Source organism: Oryctolagus cuniculus, chromosome 11 (assembly GCF_051225735.1).
Source record: "Oryctolagus cuniculus isolate XC-2025 breed Fujian yellow rabbit chromosome 11, ASM5122573v1, whole genome shotgun sequence".
Taxonomy (NCBI): domain Eukaryota; kingdom Metazoa; phylum Chordata; class Mammalia; order Lagomorpha; family Leporidae; genus Oryctolagus; species Oryctolagus cuniculus.
This window is the reverse complement of record NC_142877.1, coordinates 113,795,342-113,802,287: the sequence shown is the minus strand read 5'-3', so window position 1 is coordinate 113,802,287 and position 6,946 is coordinate 113,795,342. Positions and strand designations below refer to the sequence as shown.

The window sequence follows — 6,946 nt, the reverse complement described above, 5'->3', positions numbered from 1 at the left end:
ACGGGTGCTTCTTTTAAAAAAAATTATTAACATGTGATACCAAAGTACAGCTTTTTAAGGTTTCTTTAACTCTGTTTTTATTTTATTTGAAAGGCACAGGGAAGGAGTGACCGCCCCATCTTGTTTCACTCCCCAGAAGCCTGCAACAGCCAGGGCTGGGTCACCCACGTGGGTGGCGACCCCCCCCCCCCCCCCAGGTGCACAAGAGCAGGAAGTTGGAAAAGGAAGCCTAGCCGGGACTCCACGCCCCGGCGCTCTGATCTGTGATCTGTGATGGGGGCGGGCCCTGGGCCCAGCTTTTGAAAACAGCCAGAGCCGGCGCCGCGGCTCACTAGGCTAATCCTCCGCCTTGCGGCGCCGGCACACCGGGTTCTAGTCCCGGTCGGGGCGCCGGATTCTGTCCCGGTTGCCCCTCTTCCAGGCCAGCTCTCTGCTGTGGCCAGGGAGTGCAGTGGAGGATGGCCCAGGTGCTTGGGCCCTGCACCGCATGGGAGACCAGGATAAGTACCTGGCTCCTGGCTTCGGATCAGCGCGATGTGCTGGCCGCAGCACCGGCCGCGGCGGCCATTGGAGGGTGAACCAACGACAAAAAGGAAGACCTTTCTCTCTCTCTCTCTCTCTCTCTCTCTCACTGTCCACTCTGCCTGTCAAAAAAACAGCCAGGGGATTTTCACAGCTCAATGAATCCTCGTTAGGGTCCAGGAGAACAGGATGGCCTCAGGTGTTGAACACCTCTTCAGCAAACTCCCTTAATTTTTTTTTTTTTTCCACAGGCAGAGTGGACAGTGAGAGAGAGAGAGAGAGACAGAGAGAAAGGTCTTCCTTTGCCGTTGGTTCACCCTCCAATGGCCGCTGCAGCCACCGCGCTGCAGCCGGTGCACCGCGCTGATCCGAAGCCAGGAGCCAGGTGCTTCTCCTGGTCTCCCATGGGGTGCAGGGCCCAAGCACCTGGGCCATCCTCCACTGCACTCCCTGGCCACAGCAGAGAGCTGGCCTGGAAGAGGGACAACCGGAACAGAATCCGGCGCCCCGACCGGGACTAGAACCCGGTATGCTGGCGCCGCTAGGTGGAGGATTAGCCTATTGAGCCGCGGCACCGGCCCTCCCTTAAATTTTTTTAAGGTTTATTTATTTATTTGGAAGGCATTTGGTCCACCCCCCAGATGCTGGTAGTAGCGTAGGCTGGGCCAGGCTGTAGCCAGGAGCTGGGGGCTCCATCCAGGTCTCCCACGTGGGTGGCAGGAACCCAGGTACCTGAGCCATCGAACACCTGCCTCCAGGTGGCTGGGAACCCCCATCCCAGGGTACGGGACGCAGGCTTAACAAGAAGTAGTGGTGGGGGCGGTGCCTCGGCCATCTCAGCTCCCTCTATGGCAGAAGGAAAACCTGTTCTCCCCTGGGAGCTTGGGCGCAAGACAGGAGCACATTAGAACTGCGCTTCCGGAAGGAGACCATCAGGCCCTGGCGCGTTCTTCCTCTTTTTTTTTTTTTTTTTTTTTTTTTAATTATTGATTTGAAAGGCAGAGTTAGAGAGAGGAGAAAAGAGAGAGAGAGAACTTCCATCCGCTGCTTCACTCCCCAAATGGCCACAGTGGCTGGGGCTGGGCCAAGCCAAAGCCAGGAGCCAGGAGCTTCTTCCAGGTCTCCCATGTGGGGGCAGGGGCCCAACGACTTGGGCCATCTTCTACTGCTTTTCCCAGGCACTTTAGCTGGGAGCTGGATCAGAAGTGGAGCAGCCAGGACTGGAAGTCAGGCACTCCAATATGGGATGCAGGTATACCTAGTAGCATCTTAACTTGTGCACCAAGCCCCTGCCCCCTCCCCAAGAGAGCTTTTGCCTTTTACCTACAAGGCCCCCTGCCCAGCCCACTGCAGCCCTGCCCGGGCACTCCCCTCCACTGAGGCCTGTTGAGCCTCATCGGCTGTATTGGTTCCCTTCCACCGGCCTCTGGGGGAGCTCTGAACACCGCGGGGCAGGGATTTCCACACCTGTCTCCCACATTGTGCTCCTCAGGGCAAAGGTCGTTGGGTTGGGGGTCTGGTGCCCTCCAGGTGCCTCGCAGGTGCACAGCGGTTGTTCCCTAACTGTTAAAGCAGCAGACTCTGCACCAGGGCCCCACGCCCAGCCTCCACTGAACCACTCACCTACTCATTTCCTGGTTCCTCCCTGAAATCAAAGCGAGCCGACTTTGCCTCCACCTGCCAGACGCTGACTTGGTCGTGGGACCACCAACCAGGGAGGGGCCGTCAGCTTGGCCCCACGGTGGGGGGAACGGCCATGAATGACACCTGCTCAGGGCCTCGTTGGTGAAGGCAGGGGTGCATGTGGGCAAGGCGTGGAAGGTGACCGGCAGCTGCCAGCTCTCTGTCTTGTGACCTTGACAGGAGTAAGAAATGCATTGCATCACAGCCTGGTGCAACACACAGAATTCGTTACTCTTTTTTTTTTTTAAGAGTATATATATATATATTGTTACAATGTTTATTTATTTGCAAGGTGGAGGGTGGGAGAGAGGGAATGAACATATCTCATCCACTGGGTCACATCCAGGTGTCCAGGCTGTTGGGCCTGGCGAAAGTCAAGAACTCAGTCCAGGGCTCCCACGTGGGTGGCAGGAAGCCAATGACCTGAGCCATGGCTGCCGCCTCCCAGGGTCTGCAAGGGGCGGGAAGCTGGAGCCAAGAGCCGGAGGTGGCCGGGGGAACCCAGGCGCTTTGAGGTGGGAGGCAGGTGTCTTTCCTGCAAGGCTCAGTGCCCCACCCCCACCCGACAGCTACCCTCACTTCCCCAGGGAGGCTCTGATAGTTCCTCTTAGAATATCCAATGCCTGAGCCGGCACCGCGGCTCAATAGGCTAATCTTCCACGCCGGCACACCCGGTTCTGGTCCCGGTCGGGGCGCCGGATTCTGTCCCAGTTGCCCCTCTTCCAGGCCAGCTCTCTGCTGTGACCAGGGAGTGCAGTGGAGGATGGCCCAAGTGCTTGGGCCCTGCACCCCATGGGAGACCAGGAGAAGCACCTGGCTCTGGCTTCTGGTTTTGGATCAGCGCGATTCGATGGCTGCAGTGCGCCGGCCACGGCGGCCATTGGAGGGTGAACCAACGGCAAAGGAAGACCTTTCTCTCTCTCTCACTGTCCACTCTGCCTGTCAAAAAAAAAAAAAAAAAAAAAAGAAAGAATCCAGTGCCTGAGCTCATTTCGGGGTGCCCCAGTGGCTCGCCACCTGCAGCTTGAGAGCCAGCGATCTACACGCTCTCCCAGCCCCGAGCTCAATGGTCCAGCAGCGGCTGGGGGGCCATTTCCGGTCCTCCAGGGGCTTGAACTTCTAAGTTCCACCCTTCACACCCCATCGGCTGCAGGGTGGACTCCAGGGCCCGAGACCCACCCAAACAACCTGCGGCTGGGCGTTCCCCCCTCCCAGTTTACTCCCCAGCTCTGAGAGGTCCCCACTTGGCATCCATTCCCAGCCGGCGGCACTGGCTTCAGGTGCCTCTGACTGGCAGCAGCTGTGGGGTGGGGAGGAGAAGGTGGCTGTGGGTCCAGCGGGGCTCTGGCCCCACCCTAGGGACCAGCCCTCCCTCCCTGGAGAGGGGAAGCTTGCAGGGGCTGTGTCCTGGCCTAACAGAGGGTGGGTGCGGGGCTCAGAACTGCCACCCCATCTCCACCCATGCATCCTCTCCAGTCTGCTGTCTCTGAGGCTTCCGGAGAGACTGGGGACACTTGGGGTTGGGGTGGGATGGGTCAACCTTCGGCTCCAGAACATTGGAGGAGCCAGAACGGACCTTAGGATCCAGGGCCGGCCACTGTGGCGCTGGTTTGAGCTCCCTGCTAATGCATGGGAGAGCCCCGGAAGATGGCCCAAGTGCTCAGGCCCCTGATGGACCCGGATGGAGCTCCAGGTTCCCGGCTTCCCCTGGTCCAGCCCCAACTATTGTGGCCATTTGGGGAGTGAACCAGTAGATAGAGGATCTCGCCCCTCCACCCCACCCCGGGACTCTGCTTTTCAAATTAATTAATTAGTTAAGCTTTGAGAAGGGAGGGAATTCACCAAGGATTGCACAGGGGCTGGAGCCTCAGCCTCCCGGGTGCAAATCCAGGGACCCCCAGCGCTGTGTCTTCTCGCTGAAACCTGGCGGTCTGTGGGAGGGGTTCGGGAGGGGGCTAAAGAACTGTCCCCCAGGACCCCTGCCCTGGGGACCCTGCATCCTGGATGGGCTGCTGCCCGAGCCCTGCCCTACCTGGGCTGCAAGGTGAGGGCGTCGGGGTGGGGCAGGCGGTGGCCTGGAGCCCTTCCTGCGAGGCTGTGCCACCCTGGCCTCTCTTCTCTGTGTGTGGGGGGAGCCCTCCCTCCCTCCCTCCCTGGGGGAGGCAGCAGATTAAACCTGTGGAAGAGTAAGCCTGTGGGAACCTGTGTTCTCCCAGGAACCTGCTGCTTCCCTGAGGGCCTGGGGATTAGGGAAGTGGCTTCTAGCCCTTTGTTTCAGCAGACACTGGATATGGCCTGAAATACAGGCAGGGGTGTCCTCCCCACCCCCCACCCGCCCGCAGAGCCGTGCTGGTTCCTGGGGCCCTCGCTGCAACCCCCCCACCCCCAACTTCTCAGTTCCATGTGGCCCCATGGCGCTCTGGGGCAGGGGCTGAGAGCCTGTGTGTGCACAGTGGGCAGGGACTTGGGTCCTGGTTGAGATCTGGGGCTCTCCTCGGAGGGTGCTGGGCTCAAGTCGGCCCTGCTGGCCTGCTGCTGGCCTCGAGGGCTGCATGTTAGCCTCTCCGTGCTCCAAGTGCCTGCCTGTGTCCTGCAGGCGCTGTTCTCGGGGCAGGGCTGCATCAGGCCCAGCCTAGATTCCTCAGTGCAGTTTCCTGCAGGTGCGGTGAGGGCTCTGCAGAAGAGCTGCACTGCAGGGCCTGGAGCGGGGTGAAGGGCCTCACCTATACCGTCCAGGACACTGGGCGCACAGAGTGAAGGGGCTTGCCTGGGTCCCCCAGCCAGAGGAGGGAGAATCCGACTCAGGTCTCACCGACCACAGGGCCTTTGATCCTCCCTCCCGTTCCCCATCACACAGACACCACATCCCCTGTCCCGGAGTTCCAGCTAGAGAGACTTGTCCTAAGAGGGCCAGCTCTGCTGTTGGCCGGCCCTTCCTTGCAGTGAGAAGGGCACCATGGTTTCCTGCCCAGGAAATGGCCCCTCTGGGCTGAAACAGAGTGAAATGGGGGGTGGAGCTGTACTGGAACACGGCCGGCCGGGCAGCTGGGTGCCTGGTCTCTGAGAGACCACAAGCTCCCAGGATTCTCCTCCCCCAGCCCAAGGGCTCTCTGTGCCCTTGGCAGTTGGTCCTCAAGAAATGTAGGGTCAGGAGCCCCTCAGCATGGCCCCAGGTCCCTCAGACTGCTTTTGGCCCCGGCCCCACCACTTCCTCTCCTCTGCCCGGGTTTGGGGACTGTCTCTCCCGGATGTGGTTGTCAGATGCGGTAACTTTATTGTCTGTTTAAAATGTTTATTCCATTAATTTGAAAGGCAGAGATACAGAGAAACCTTCCATCTGTTGGTTCACTCCCCAAATGCCTGTGACAGCTGGGGCTGGGCCAGGCTGACAGGAGCCTGGATTCCATCTGGGTCTCCCACACGAGTGGCAGGGGCCCAAGGACTCGAGCCATCACCTGCTGGCTCCCCGAGTGCCCATTGGCAGGAAGCTGGGCTGGGGAGCAGAGCGAGGCTCGGATTCAGCCACTCTGAGACAGGACACGGATGTCCCGAGCGGAGTCTTAGCCGCCAAGCCGGACGCCTTCCCCCATGCCATAACTTCTGTCGCTCTCCCTCCCTGTGGATTTCTGCCTTGGGAAACAGGCCTACCCCTGGAAAAGACCCTGTGACTGGCACCTGTCACCTAACCAGATGGACTGTCTGTGACGCCATCGGAGTCACACGATGGAATCCCACCTCCTAGGGTGACAGCGTTAGGGGCGGGGCCCTTTTAGGGGAATTGGCCCGTGAGGGCGGTGCTCTTAGGAAAGAGGCCCCCCCGCCACTGCCTCCCCTCCTGCACGGGGCTGCAGACCCCGAGTCTGCCGGCGCCTTCCTCCTGGACTTGTGGCTTCCAGAACTTTGAACCTTGATAAGTAAAATGTCTCTCGCTTGGACGCCCAGTCCGTGGTGCTTTGCTACAGCAGCCAGACCAGACCAGCAGGGCTGCTGTGATCAGAACAAGGCGGGGAGACAGCTGAGGGGCGATCAGAGACCCCCTACACACACACCTGGGAGTTTGCCCGACCACCAGAAAGTTGTCTTTCCCTGCCTCCCTGCCTCCTGCCTTCTGCTCTCTGCCTCTCTCCAACACCATCCAGCTCAGGCGTGCTGCCAGGCCCTGGAAGTAAGAGCCGGCCCCAGCCAGCCCTGGAGACTCACCTGCTCCACCTCCTCAGACATGGCTCCTCCGCCATGACTAGCCCAAGGCAGGCATTGCCAGTCGATCAGCCCAAGGCAGGCATTGCCAATCGATCGGAGCACACGTTCCCTCAGAGCCTGGGACCAGCCTCAAGATTCTGTCTTCCGGGAATTCAGAGCAGCCAGTTCCCATCAACCGCCGAGGGTTGGGCCGGCCAGACATTTCTCTCTTCCATAACGATTCTGATGTTCAAAACCAGCAACACTCCCCTCCGCTCTTCCCCATGGAAATTCCTTCTCCTTGGGATCCTCGGACCTGGCGCCTCCAGCTCCCTACCCTGCTCGGCTGTGGGTCAGCCTGTGCTCAGGGTCTGAATGCAGCGTCTGCAGACACAAAGATTCATCTGGGGCCGTGGTGTGGGGACTTAAGCTGCTGCCTGCAACGCCAGCATCCCACAGGAGCGCCGGTTCAGTCCCAGCTGCTCCACTTCTAATCCAGCCGCCTGCTAATGCCCTGGGAAAGCAATGGAGGATGGCTCTTAGGGGAGACTCGGATGGAGCT

The 6,946-nt window shown here is 59.9% G+C and overlaps 1 long non-coding RNA gene across 1 annotated transcript; it reads right to left on the bottom strand.

Annotated features, from left to right (window-relative positions):
* Nucleotides 1-2,468: 2,468 nt before the first annotated feature.
* On the bottom strand, nucleotides 2,469-6,513 carry LOC149123627 (uncharacterized). The gene is made up of 2 exons (XR_016217174.1): nucleotides 6,406-6,513; nucleotides 2,469-3,144 (listed from the first exon to the last, which is right to left on the bottom strand). It is a non-coding gene; the product is annotated as an uncharacterized LOC149123627 (long non-coding RNA).
* Between the last annotated feature and the right edge of the window lie 433 nt (nucleotides 6,514-6,946).